The 15,289-nt window shown below is 36.2% G+C and overlaps 1 protein-coding gene and 1 pseudogene across 9 annotated transcripts in view; one reads left to right on the top strand and one right to left on the bottom strand.

Moving 5' to 3' along the window:
* Window positions 1-15,289, top strand: part of LOC144300414 (zinc finger protein 385C-like) — a 453,807-nt gene that overhangs the window by 194,651 nt on the left and 243,867 nt on the right. The gene's annotated exons all lie outside the window — the stretch shown is intronic.
* Window positions 1,971-2,099, bottom strand: LOC144300687 (U4 spliceosomal RNA; annotated as a pseudogene).

Here is a 15,289-nt window from a genome sequence, read left to right as displayed (position 1 = left end):
GTTCTCACTCGATGCTGGTTGAAGTTATATTTCAGGGGGCATTAATTCTATAGCAGTTCTAGCCTGTCGTGTACAGAGCAGAGCTGGGCGGCCAGAGGAAGCCCTCAGTGCTGCCAGCTGAAGTTTGGGCCACTTGCACTGACGTTGTGGTAGCTCAGCTGACAAGATAACACAATAGTAGCTACTGCAATTAATAGTCATCTCTTTCTTAATTCATACCTGAGGATTTTCCTGATCAACTTCTGGCAAATTATAATCTCTAAAAGTCTGTAGCATTTTATTTTTACCATTCTCATAAAAGTTACTTGCCATCATGATTTGTTATAATTTGTTTACAAGTTTTCACTCATAAAAAAGATTGAAAGCAAGTACCAAACTAAAGACCTGCCTTTGTGTCTTCTTTTTAGGCCTTTGATATTTATAGTCCATCTTCATTTGATCCTCTTTTTCACTAATTTATTTGGAAGTGTAAGCCAAGATTCTGTTTTTGAAACCCTTCTTTTATTACACTGCATTATCATAAATCCTTACTTAGATGGCCACTAAATCGCTTCCTACTCTGACTTCAGTTCTGAGAATCAGACTTGCGTTATAGTTCAACATCTGTCCTTCAAGATTTTGAATCTTGGGGATCCTTAGGTGGCTCAGCGGTTTGGCGCCTGCCTTTGGCCCAGGGCGTGATCCTGGAGTCCCGGGATTGAGTCCCACATAGGGCTCCCTGCATGGAGCCTGCTTCTCCCTCTGCCTGTGTCTCTGCCTCTCTCTCAATCTCTGTGTGTCTCTCATGAATAAATAAATAAAATCTTAAAAAAAAAAAAAGATTTTAAATCTTACCGGGCTTTAAAATCAGTCTGTTCAAAAAAATAAAAAATAAAATAAAATCAGTCTGTTCATTTTATGTGGCCTCTTCCCGGATGTTTTACTCCACTCACCACTTTTCTCTACCTTTTCTCTTCTCTGTGCCTCATCTGGTTGAGTTCTGCCTTTGGGGAGAATTGCCAGGGATCTCATGAGAGAGAAGATAGAAGTCAGGAATTCCTTCTTACCTTCTGGGTCCCCATTGGCCAGCTGAGTCCTGCTCCCCTCCAGAGACGCAGTTCACCTGGCTCTTTCAGTCTTTTAGTTCTGAAAAGTGCCTTCTCCTTTCTTCATTTCAGGCTTTAGTCTTAGCAGAGGCCCATTGTTTCTATCCCAGATATATCAAACTCTAACTGAAGTTTTATCCACTCTTTGGTACATTTTTATGAGTGGTGGATAGTCTCAATTAAATTCTCCTCAACTTATGAAATTTGAGCATGCCATTTGTTTCTAAAGAATATGCCAGACTGATAAACCAAGTAATGAATACTTTTTTTTCCTCATAATTATGTTATTGTCTTGCCAGTTTTAAAAAAGAAAAGTCTTGAATATCTTTCTTTCTCTGTTTACTTTGGATTACCAGTCAATTGCTGAATCATACTTATTCTGAACATAAACTAACTGTTTTATCTTGTTTTTTATCCTTGTACTTTGTAATATTTAAGTCAACAAAATAAGTTCTATACTGTGTCTGCAAATTCCAGTTTCTAATCTTTCCAGTATCCTGTCTGTACTTCTGAATTATAAAGCTTGTCATATTTTCTTCAGGGTCCTTAGTAGACTTTTTAAATAAAAAATAAAATGCATTTCTAAAATAAGATGTTCCCTTTAAATATTAAAGAAATTCTCTCCTACTTAAATTATTTGTACAAAACTCAGTGCTGAAAAATCCTGAAATTCAGTATATGTCTGTTTTTTGTTTTTACTTTCCTACTCATTTAATCCTCCCCTCTTTTAGATTATGATTTCTCTTCATTCTTTGATGGTAAATTATTTTTTAATTTAAAAATATTTCCATTAGGTCAAAATAATTAAAGAGATATTTCCACCTAACATTTAAAATCTCTTATATTTTCTCATATCTAATCAGTATCTCAGAGCAGTAATTTTTTTCTTCTGACTGGATATCACAATCAAAATAGGGATATATGTTGTTTTTGTTTATAGTTTCAAATTTCTATTAGCAATAATTGCGCCTCGGATAAACCTCATTGGCTACAATACTGACACTGTGCAAAGCTATAGTTTCAAATTTCTATTTTTAAGTCCTTTTTTTTACACTTTATTTTTAAGTTCATTAATTACAGCAGAAAAAAGATACTACAAAATGATAGGAAAGATGACATACCAACAATACATAGCAATCAATTGCTAGATATATCTAGCAATATAGTTTGGGAATGTATAAAATAAAAACCGGTAGAGATATAAACAGAAAAGGACAAATCCACAACCATGTATAAAGCAAGAAGTTAAAGAATTATAAGCAAAAATTTACACACATCTATTAGAAACAGATGAGTCAAGTGTATTAATCCGTTTTTTAATTTTATTAAAAGAAGTTCTTTTACTTGAGTATGGTTGGCATACAACACTACATTAGTTTTTCTATTTATCTGGTTTTAATTGTGATTCTATTGCCAGAGATTAGGATAAAATAGATCTAACGTGGTACTTAATATCTGTAATTTCTGGGATACCTGGGTGGCTCAGCGGTTGAAGTCTGCCTTCTGCTCAGGGTGTGATCCTGGGGTCCAGAATCAAGTCCCGCATCAGGCTACTTGCTGGGAGCGTGCTTCTCCCTCTGCCTGTGTCTCTGCCTCTCTCTCTCTCTGTGTCTCTCATGAATAAATAAATAAAATATCAAAAAATATATATATGTGTAATTTCCAAAAATTCTTTAGTATATGTGTCCATCCTGGTTTGGGAATCACTGTTCTGTAATTAGACCTTAAAAGCCCATGTGCTTAAATCTGTTTATGATCTGACCAAAGAATCTCTAGAAATTTCAGTTACATAATCGCTGAAAATAATATTGAGATATTGAGAAGGTATGGAAAAGTTCCATTTATTGGCCTGTTTAAAATGTAGACATGTAAATATAAAATGAGAAAGCTTGTTTTAAGTAGACACTCCCAAATATTGCTTGCAAATTTGACATTATACCAGTTCAAGAGTTGAGTGCTTTGCTGTTGATCTTTGAATGCTGATTGTATTGAGCAATAAAGAGTAAGTATAACAAATGTACAAAATGGCAGTTTCAAGTTCTTACAATTGCTGGAATCAACACACCAGAGCCTATTGCCTGGTGTGACACTTTGCACTAGTTTTTAAAAACTTCCTTTTCTTAAAAGTGGATATTAATGTTACCTATTTGCAGGATTTGGGGGAAAATGTATGCAAATCACTGGCTCAGAGTAGACAATAAAAAATGTTATTTCTCCTGCAGAAATGTATAGTCTAATTAGAGAACCAAAGCAGAAAAACACAAAACAATTAATTATAATGCATTGTGGTCAGGGTCAGTAAAGGACTTCCCAGTGTGGGTTCAGCCAGCTTCTCCCTCCTACACTTCAGGTTTTCTCATCTGCCTAGGGAAGGTACTTAAAAAAGGTTGAGTTCAACAATAGGTTTTTCTGCTGTTCCTATGGCAACCAACTGAAAATAATCACAACACTTCACTTCAATCCTTAATGCAATTTAGTCAGCAACATTTGCTGAGCACCCACTGTGTGCAGAGAAATGTACTGGAAGATTATGGCAACAAGAAATTTTATTGTCATAAGTGGAAACTGCCAAGAAAAAATAACTTTTTTTTTACATATATATCCTCTGAAAAATAAAAGTTTTTAAAAGTCTGCCTCAGGGTACCTGGGTGGCTCTGTTAGTTAAGCATCTGCCTTTGGCTCAGGTCATGATCCTGGGTCCTGGGATGGAGCCCTGTGTGGAGCCCTCATCGGGCTCCCTCCTCAGCCGGTAGCCTACTTCTCCCTCCACCTCTGCTCCTCCACTCTGCTCACTTTCCTGCATTCTTGCTCTCTCTCAAATAAATGAAATCTTAAAAAAATAAAAATAAAAATCTGCCTCATTATTTGTACATTAGGGTTTCTAGGTTTACCTTGAGCTATGGGTGTTTCTTTGCAAACTTCTGCACAAAAAGTTAGCAAGGTAAAAGTGGAATTTGTTCTCTATACTGGAAATGATTTGAGTTAGTTGAGACAATAGTTCAATACTATTTTACCAATACTAGTGGATTTCTCTCTAGAATTTTTCCCTGGGATAATAAATAGACCTAAATACAAATATAGGAAAATGCCATTTTCCCAAAGTTATGCCTTTTGGCGGGGGGAAGATCCTAGGACAATGAAGCTAAACAGGAAGAATGCCATTAAAAGCGAATAATTAAACAGTTACAATGACCTTTTTCATAAAATCCAGCTATGTGATGACTAGCTGCAGATTGTCAGATAAAGAACCTAAACATCTTTCTTCTATCTTCACACAGCTGTGTGTGGCCAATCCACACCAGGCTAGACAAATTTCAGGTGAACAAATAATACTGACCTTCTTATCTGTTCAAAATTCTTAGTAACGTGTTGCCTTGCACTCATCTTTAATCCACCATTTTCCAGAGCAGCTTCCCACTGAGATTTATTTCATGCAAATTGATTTTACATATATAATACAATGTATGCTCTTTTATCCATTTGCATATTGCCCAACTGACCTAAACAAGGAGAAGAATTAGTGAAGTATGATGACATGGCATACTGATGCATGCTTATTTAAGCTGTGTACATTTATTTAATTCTAAATACAATTTTTTCTTACTACACAATATGCAGAAGTTCCTTATATTAAAAAATAGAAAATATTAAAAACAAAATAGGAATATTAAAATCCATAATTTAATACTCTTGGGCTTCATTATTAACATTGAGGTATATGTTTCTTGCTTTTATTGTTAAAAAATGAGATTGCACTTTTTTCATAATTTATAACCTCCCTTTATATTTACTGATATATCATTGATCATCTTTGTACATTGTTACGGACTGGATTGTGCCCTCCCCGCATTCATATTGAAGTCCCAGCCCCCAGTGTTACTATATTTGGAAATAGGGTCTCTAAAGAAGGTATTAAGGTTAAAAGAGGTCATAAGGCTGTAACTCTAATCAGATAGGTTTAGTATCCTTGTAAGAAGAGAAGTCACCAGAGTAGTCTCTCTGAGCACAGAGAAAAGTTTAGGTGAGATACAGTGAGAAGGTGCCTTCTGCCAACCTAGGAAAGAGTTCTCACCAGAAATCATCCTTTTGGCTCCTTGATCTTGGACTGGACCTCCAGCCTCCAGAACTATGAGAAAATAAATTTCTGCTGTTTAAGTTACCTAGAATGTGGTGTTTGTTACGGCAAACTGAGCAGAGTATAAATATATATTAATAAATGTGTTTCTATAACATTTTAATCATTACATCATATCTTCTGTACATCATAGTTTATTTTTACTTTCCTATTACTGGATATTTCAATTATCTAAATATATTTAAATTTTTAAAAAGATTTTATGTATTTATTCATAAGAGACACACGGAGAGAGAGGCAGAGACACAGGCAGTGTGAGAAGCAGGCTCCCATTGAGGATCCCAATGTGGGACCTGATCCCATGATCCCAGGATCACTACCTGAGCCAAAGGCAACGCTCAACCACTGAGCCACCCAGGGTGCCCCTAAATATATTTTAATCTTAATATTTATTTATTTTCATAAGAAAATTTTCCAGAAATATTTTTGAATATAAAGCAATGCACATTTCTAAATATTTTTGATCCATATTGGTAACTGTTAGTCCCATTTATGCTTCTGTGAGTTGTGAGAGTGTGACATCATCACTACTCATAAAGGAATTACCACTTTTCAAAAATCTCTGTAAATCTGGTAGTCAAAATTTACATCTGTTTTATTTTTTTACTCAATTTGAATTTTTAAGTGTAATTTGTAGTGAATAGATTATATTAGTGATTTTATTTGTAGTGATTTGATAGCAAATTTTTATTAGCCTTTCTGTAGCTTGACCTTGTGACTTGCCTATGCATATCCTTGTAGTTATTTATTTTTTTTAATTGCATGAAAAATAGGGGCACCTGGGTGGCTTGGTAGTTGAAATGTCTGCCTTCGGCTCTGGTCTTGATCCCTGGATCCTGGGATCGAGTCCCACCTCCACAGGGGACCTGCTTCTCCCCCTACCTATGTCTCTCTTTCTGCGTGTCTCTCATGAATAAATAAATAAAATCTTTTAAAAATTTTTAAAAATTACATGAAAAATATGCTGTGATTGTCTATTTTTGTATTGTGAGAAAATTATGTGCAGAGCCAAGAGATTGTAAATGATACTTACTTCAGTGACACTAGAAACACATTTATCTGTGATGATTTGGTATTTGAGTGGGAGGTGGAATTTGAGTAGGAGTTGAGCATTGAGAACATGGGAAATTTTTTATTTCCACATCACCATTTTCTTACATTTTTGATTCTAACTGCTGCTTCTTAGAAGTTTTTACTTCTGTTAATATCTTATGTGGTATTTCCCAGGGCATTTTACACACTCTGGTTATTTAGTCAATATCCCATATCCATTTGCTGATTAATATTTTAAATCTGTAACTTAAGTTCATCTGAACCCAATCTGACTCTTATGAGTTCTCTCAGTGACCTCACCATCCACTCAGATTCTTATATCAATAACATAGCTGCCCTCTTTGACTTACTTATCTTCAATTTACAATGTCTAATGAGCCAGCAGTTTGATTACTTCAACAAACATTTATTGATATGCTGACTTAATCAGATAATGTTCTAGACTTTTGGGGTACAGCCGGAAATAAACTAAGTCCTTATTTTTGCAGAGCTTATATAAATGGGTATATGTCAGGATCCAGTCAGAAAACAGAAATGAACATAGAACATTTAATTAAAAAATTATTAACTAATTATAGGCAACTATTATTAAGGGGTAAAGAGAACCCTGTAGAATACAAGAATAGTAGTTACAGAGACCAGCTACTACTTTTAGTGCTGAGAGCATGACCAAAGGAAGAAATACAGTGGGAAAAGATTTCCCACTCCAAAGACTGAGATTCTGACCTTCCTGGAAAGAATCTGGATATAGTTCTGTTGGATGGTAGAGAATTTGGCTGAGAAGCCACTGTCAGGGGCTGGCAAACAGGGAACTACCTGATGGGGAATGATGTGCTTAGAAGCCATCCATTAGGCTACCAGCGTGACATCCTGAGATGCTTTCCATTGGAGTGCCATCAACACTTGCTTGGGAAGCTTTTCACTGGGTATCTGGTAAATCTTGTTGACGAGCCACTTGCTGGGGTGCAATTGAAATTCCCTGGGAGTCCCCCCACCTTGTCCAGACTACTTATGGAACTCACTGGAGAGTGAATGCCCCTGGATGTCCTGCATCCCAATGGTGGCTGTGCACTGCCGAACAGGAACAAAAGCATACCAAGGCTAGAACCATTCCTCTTGCAGTGTTGTTGTTGTTGTTGTTCTCTTTAATAGACAGACAGAAAGAGGGAGAGGCCAAGGGAGAGAGAGAATCTTAAGCTCCATAGTGGGTGTGGAGCCCAATATGGGGCTGAGATCATGACTAAGCTGGAATCAAGAGTCCTTAACCCACTGAGCCATCCAGGTGTATCTCTTGTGCTCTTTACTTACAGTTTAACATTGTGCCAACTGGCAAAGTAGAAATGCTTGCAAGATTCAGATTCAGTATCATAAACAAGGCAAAGAAGAATTTGTAGCTGGGAGGCAAAGAGTTGTTAAGTGGCACTATCCACTTCTTCAGATATAGTAACAAAACAGCTCTTTGTTCCCATTTGATGAGGTAGAGCTACAATTAGTTTAAGCAAAGTTGTCACCTCTTATCTGAAAGGTGAAGAAACTGATTACCAAGAGCCATTGTATCCATTGCTAGCTATACTAAATTACTCCTCAAATTCTATCACAGTCCCATTGAATTTTATGTTACCTAAAATCAAAATTATAAAGTTCACCTGTGACAATTTGTATGTAAATTATTGAGTACAAGGATATAGAAGAAGAAAATAACTAGCATATATAAACATATGCATAGACAAAAAGAAAACAAACAAAGCTACTATATATTTTGATCCCATTACTGGTTACAAGTTTGTAATTGGCCTATGACTACCTTTTTCTACTACCGTTATATATTACCTTGCTCTCGACAGGAGCCTCAGTTGGTTGGGATTTTATCTGTTGAAGTTGCTCAAATACTCATTCCCATTCCCAACAGTCCTTTTTTGGCTTGCTATAGTTTTGTAAATTAAGTTTTCCTTTTAAGTACTAAAAGTCATGAGAGAATTTCCTGGATTCTAGACATAGTGCTCTTTTCCCTCAATTGTATAGCATTTACCCAATTTCTCCTTGGTAATTGGGCTGAACACTCCAGCCAGTAAGATAACTCCTTTTTTTGCCTGCTGATTTAGTGGCATCAAGAGCCCCAAATGGTCAAGTGGCAAGTACACCTTACAATTTAAGGGAACCATTGTTGTGTTTCATGGTGAAAGCATTTCTCCATTGGGGACTAAAACCTCCAAACCAGAGAGCTCAAAGTTTTCAGGAAAGACAGCAGAAGTTATGGGAGTGCCTTAGTATGTTGTAAAGGAAGAGGAACCAGTGCAGTGATTACCCTTTGATTCCAGGACCCATATATTCTGTATCTAGGGAAGACAACACCATACTATGATCTCTAGTTCAAAGGATATTCACCATCTGTAAGACAAGCCAGTTGCTTCCCAACTGGCACCAAAAATGAGTTTTTGGTAAGTCATTACACCTTCTAATTAGACCAGCTGCTTCTAGGTGATAGAGTATATGGTAAGATCAGTTATTTCCATAGCCTTGAGCCTTTACTGCATGACATTTGCTATGAAATGATTCCTTTACCAGAAATAAATGCTATGCAGAATGCCATGATGATGGATAAGGAATTCATCTATGAGTTTGTGGATATTTGTGCTGGCAGATGAATTACGGGCATGGCAAGCAATTCCGTATCCAGAGTATGTGTCTATTCCAAGTGAAATGGGCTTTTGACCCTTTTATTATGAATTAGATTCAGTGTAATCAATCTGTCACCAGGTGGCTGGCTAGTGCCTTGGGAATTGGTGCCATATCAGGGTTTAGTGTTGTTCTCTGCTTTTTGCAGATTAGGTACTCAGTAGGAGCAGTTGCCAGATTAGAGTTGCTAAGAACACATATGTCCATGATATTGAGCCCATCTGAAGTCTTCATTTATGCCTCCATGGCCACTTTTATTTGGGGCTCATTCAGAAAGTATTGGGGTTTCTGGTAAAAGAAGTTGACCAACATCCACAGAGCAATCATATTGTCTACTTGATTATCATGAGCCCCTTCAATACTGGCTGCACTTTGGGAGGCTGCTTTCATTTTGTTCTGATCACTGGTATTTCACTGATACCCTTAATGGATAATGTGCTCCTCTTGTCTTTGATGGTTAAATGTTGCCACTTGGCTTATGGTATCCAGAGTGTATAACATACATTGAAATCAGAAAGATTTTCTCAATGTTGGTATTCCAATAACTCTAAAAGGCTTATAAAAGAGATTAACTATCAAAAACAGAAATGCTCAATTCACTTATGTATTTCTCCATGCTTTGGTGAAAGGAGTATCTCCTGTGCATCTTTGGAGGATGTATTTGGGTTGAGTTTGCAGGTCACATGTGATAAATCCATGCCAACATTCCTGTGGCTTTAAGACTTTAATTCTTATAAAATTTAATTCTTATATCCATAAGACTTTTTAATTCCTTCCCCACATCATGCCTGAGAGTTGGGAATATGACCTCATCTGTGTGTAGTAGGCCACAAATGAATTCAAATTCACTCAGTCAACTGAGTAAGCTGATAGTGCCACCTCCATCTCCATGAAGTAATACCTTTAATCTGGAATCTCTACTGAGTGTACCAATATCTATGAGATACTAGTATGATATCTTTTTTTTTTTTTAATTTTTTTAATTTTTTATTTTTTTTTTATTGGTGTTCAATTTACTAACATACAGAATAACACCCAGTGCCCGTCACCCATTCACTCCCACCCCCCGCCCTCCTCCCCTTCTACCACCCCTAGTTCGTTTCCCAGAGTTAGCAGTCTTTACGTTCTGTCTCCCTTTCTGATATTTCCCACACATTTCTTCTCCCTTCCCTTATTTTCCCTTTCACTATTATTTATATTCCCCAAATGAATGAGAACATATAATGTTTGTCCTTCTCCGACTGACTTACTTCACTCAGCATAATACCCTCCAGTTCCATCCACGTTGAAGCAAATGGTGGGTACTAGTATGATATCTATCTGAGAAATCAGTGAGCTATCAGGGAAATTCCTGAGAATCAGTAAATAGAAAACCCAGCTCTTCAGTTTTCAGACTATGATTTTAGCTAAGAACTAACGGATATGAGTTTGGCATTTTCTTTCAGTAAATGCTCCGGTGAAGATGCTATATATAGTATTTGTAGTCACTACCAGTGCCATAACAATCAAGTGCAGCAGCCACTTGAGTCCCAAGACACTGGTTTTAGTTGGCACCTTATCACAATCAGTGATGGGGGCAGTTTCATTATTTTTGATTCCACTGCATGCCATGGATTACACAACTCCTATTTACTCTTGGAAAGGATCTGGGACTTGAGCTGGAAACCAAGGCTACAACCAAACCAATACTAAAGTCCCATCTTTGAGGGTCTGTCTCCTGGAAATACTCCCAGTACCAATTCTGTCTAGCCAAGAGACAGAAATTGCACTACTAAGTTGAATAGGAAAAAAAATGTAATGTGAAGGTTATGAAGAATTTAACTGCAAAAGGGGAATTACAACTAAACTGTAAATTGTATTGAGTTCTCTATTATCACTGTAACAAACTACCACAAACTTAGTGACTTAAAAAAATAAAAATTTACAACATTATATAGTTCTGTTTGTCTTAAGTCTGGCCTGTATTTTACTGATCTAAAATTAAGATGTCAGGAGGGCTGTGTTCCCTAGTGGAGAATCCATTTCCTTGCCTTCTCCAGTTTCTAAAAGCCACTTAAACTCTGCTTCATGACCCATTTCCTCATCTTCAAAGCCAGCCACGGTTAAATCCTTCCTATGTTGCATTTTTCTGATCCTTCTTCCATCATCATATCTCTCTTTGACTACAGCTGGGAAAGTTTCTTTATTTTTAAGGGCTTATGTAATTATATTTGACAGACTCAGATAATATAGGATGATCTTTCTATCTCAAAATTGATAACCTTAATTACATCTCTAAGTTTCCTTATTCCATATAAAGTAATATATCTCTGGTTCTAGGGATTAGAGTGAGGGGATATTTTTTGGGCTGCCATAGATCTCTAAAGAATCCAAGAATAACATATTGAAGGAGCAGCTGCTCCCTCTGTGGCTAAGGCAGAGTACTTAAGGAAGGAACACATTTGGAAAAAGAACATCCTCCATGATTGAGATTTAGGCCTCATTAGCAAAAGTAAAATGTGTGGATGGAAATGGGCAGAAACAGTTCCAAACTTTGATGTTTTCTCTGTCTGGTGGGCAGGATGAAAAATGAACACATAAATGAATAAATTACTTTAAATAGTATCATACATGCTGAAGAAAGTATACAAGTATGATGCGATAGAATGTTATTGGGAGAAAGTGACTAATTTAGATTTTTTGGTCAAGAAGAAATCTTTTTTAAAAAGTGACATTAGCAGATACTTCATGATGTTAAGAAGCTAGCTTCGCAAAGATCTGTAGACAGAGAAATGCAAAGCCCCCCTTTCCCCTATGTAGGAACATATATAGCAACTTTGTGGAGTTCTAAGAGGGGCTGCAGGTCTGGAACTTGGTATTGAGGGGAAGAGTGAAGGATATTATCTTAAAGAGATAAGGAGTCTGGTATACAGTGCTCTGTAAGCCAAGAGACAAGGATTAAAGTTTCAAGTTTTCATCCAAATAGGATGAAAAGCAATTAACAGCTTCTGACAATGAGTAACATGACTGGATTTATATATATGTTTTTAAAATTACTCTTGTTACTATACAGACAGTATTGTATCTTAATGATTTTTCTATCTGCTCTTTGAATGTGTCTTACTTGTGGACAAGGACTCTGCCATTATTGTCATTTTTAGAATCTGGCACATTGCTTGAAACTTGGTAGATGGTCTATAAAGTCTTTTGAATAAATAATTGAATGAGTGAAAAATAAATGAAAACTGTTTCTCAACAGAGTGGTCAAGAATGAGAGAGGAGTACCAAGTAGTCACAGAAATGTGGAGAACATTCTTCTGAATAAAATCAATTTTCCATGGTGTTGCTAAGGATAGGGAGATTAATCCTGTTAGCATTTACCTATACTCCAAATACTTGCTTGGAGTACTAAAGGAGTGAGCATCTATTTGCCTTTTGCCAATTTTGAGTTTCCTCCTAAACATTAATGCTGGTAGAGACAAGTTAAATAAAATGGTTATATCACTCCATAATAAATACTTTAATAACACTGGCTCTAAGTAAAGATAATCCAATAAGCAATTAAATAGCAGTATCAGGATATTCTTTATAGAGGACAGGTTGAAGTTAGCTCATTTATACATTAATCATATTCTTAGTCTTCATGTACCTCATTTATTTTTTGCAGCATATATTCTTCCCAAACTACTTCCCAAACTTTCTTCCCAGACTATTTAAAACAGATACAGTTCTGCACTGAGTTGTACCTAGTACTTTCTGCTGAACTTATATTTCATTGAAGCTTCAGGTAAGGATCATACAGGCCAGGAGTGGAATATGAGCAGACCACCCTTGATATAGGCCCACATATTTTATCTAGTAGTGTTAGGATCTTGGGATTTTAAATTCTGAGATTGAGAAAATAAGGTTCTGCCTGTTTTCTCTGTATCTTTGCTTGTTTGTTTTCTCTCTTTCCCTCTCTGTTCATTTCTTCTAATTGTTATATCCTGACTTAATCTATTTTGTTATTCCCAAATTAACTAATTCAACTCTTAGTTCTACCAGTTAACCTTGGGACTTGCCTCCTTCCATGAGACTGATTCTATCATCAGTGGTTGTCCTTTGAGAAAACTAATGACCATGGCCTCATACACCTTTCTCTAACATTGTTATGCACTAGAATAGAAAAGCAGAGATTGGGGCAAAATGATCAGTATAAAAATGATAGAGGGGCACGTAGATGGCTCAGTTGGTGAAGCACTGCCTTTGGCTCAGGTCATGATCCTGAAGTCCCCCAAATGGAGCCCTGCATCAGGCAACCTGCTCAGTGGGGAGTCTGCTTCTCCTTCTCCCTCTGCTCCTCCTCCTGCTCATGCTCTCTTGCTCACTCACTTTCTCAAATAATAAATAAAATCTTAAAAAAAATAAAAATGATAGGAAGGTAAGTGGTCTTACATACTAAACGTATGTTGCTAAAATGGCAGATGAACATCCAGACTGGTTAGAACTATGAGTATAGCAAGCAGAGAGATGAATGTGCAAATAAGAAAGAATGTTGACTGTGAAGGTGGATTTTAGAGAATGCTGAACTTAAAGAGAGAACACAAAAGAATAGTCAAAGAAGAGAATATTGAATTTTAGTCTTGATATGGAAATTTAGAACGATGAAGACATCTAAAGTGTGGCTATACTATTTAGTAAAGGATGCATAGTGGAAATGAAGACATGGAACAATATCATGTAGATAATTAGGGATGGGTGAGATCAGGTTTTGTTACTTCATTTTAAAATTCTTTAATGGACTTTAGAACATTTGAAGTGTAGAGTAGTCAAATGCCATTTCTATTGCCTACACAAAATATTGATTTTAATAATTTCTAACAGAATCTAGTATAGAAAATTTAAGTCTTAAAGTACTCAAAAATTACATTCTTGGGGCGCCTGGGCGGATTAGTCATTTTAGTATCCAACTCTTGATTTTGGCTCAGGTCATGATAACATGATTCCCTGGATTGAGCCCCATGTGGGACTGCACTCAGCAGGGACTTGATTTGAGATTTTTGCTCCTCCCCTCATATTCTCTGTCTCTTTCTCAAATAAATCTTTACAAAATATTTATATTCCTTCCTCCCTTTCTTTTAACTATAAAATGAAAATTTTGTCTACTAACATAGAGATTTCAGGTAATAGTGTTCCATTCCAAATCGTGAAATGTCAGTCAATTTGTTCACAATGTTTTGTATGTTTTTTATTAAAGTTAAAAGAGTTAATACATGGAGATCTTGTATATTCTTGGTTAAAGTAATTCCTAGGTTTTTTTTTTTTAATTTTTATTTATTTATGATAGTCACAGAGAGAGAGAGAGAGAGAGGCAGAGACACAGGCAGAGGGAGAAGCAGGCTCCATGCACTGGGAGCCCGACGTGGGATTCGATCCCGGGTCTCCAGGATCGCGCCCTAGGCCGAAGGCAGGCGCCAAACCGCTGCGCCACCTAGGGATCCCAATTCCTAGGTTTTTAAATAAAGTTTGTGGTTATTAAATCGAATCCCTTTGTTATTTTAACATTATTTATTATGTTTTTGTATTGCTTAATGCTGATGTAAATAAGTCTTACTGTTTTGTGAGGGTTGGTTTTTCCCCATTTCTTCAGTCTATTGTCAGTAATGCATCAGAAGAAAGAGAGACATCAGATTTAGCCATGTTACTTTATATCTCTGTGTCTTAGTTTCTGTGTCTATAAACGAAGAATATTAAGATAACATCCTTTATAAGGTAATGTGGATGTATTATTTCAAGTGCCAACCTAATCCAGAAATATGATTCTCAGTTCTACATTCATTTTTGTGATCATTCTGAGTTGTGGAAGTCAAGCAAGTTAAAATTATTTTCATCAGAAAGAATGGTTAAAGTGGATTGAGATCCTCTCATTATTGGTAAGAACAATGACTTGTAAACTGGGCACCCTTACTTTGTTTTGCAAAGGTTCACCATAAACTTAACTCTTAACTCCCTCCATTCCAACTCTCTGCTAACCTATTATGCTATTACTTTACTTGTTTTGAAATCTCATTAATGGTTTTTAAGTAAAATTAAGCTAGTATATACTACTCAGTATTTATAAGAAAAAGGTTTTCCTTCTTCAAAATCAGAATCCTTTTACAATAGTCTCCAGTGTTAGGCATCAACTTGACAATATTGAGTAACACATCATATTCTAAAATGCCTATTGAAAAGTAGATTTAACTGTGAAGGTTTCTAAAAACAACTTAGTGTATTTTTTTTCTTAACTTCATGTCAGTGACCAGCACTCAAAACCAGGGGCAAATTAAGTATGGTACAAAAGAATGTGAAACAGTTGATAGCTAAAGACTTGATTACTTAT

Source organism: Canis aureus, chromosome 28 (assembly GCF_053574225.1).
Source record: "Canis aureus isolate CA01 chromosome 28, VMU_Caureus_v.1.0, whole genome shotgun sequence".
Taxonomy (NCBI): domain Eukaryota; kingdom Metazoa; phylum Chordata; class Mammalia; order Carnivora; family Canidae; genus Canis; species Canis aureus.
This window is presented reverse-complemented; position numbering and strand designations above follow the sequence as displayed.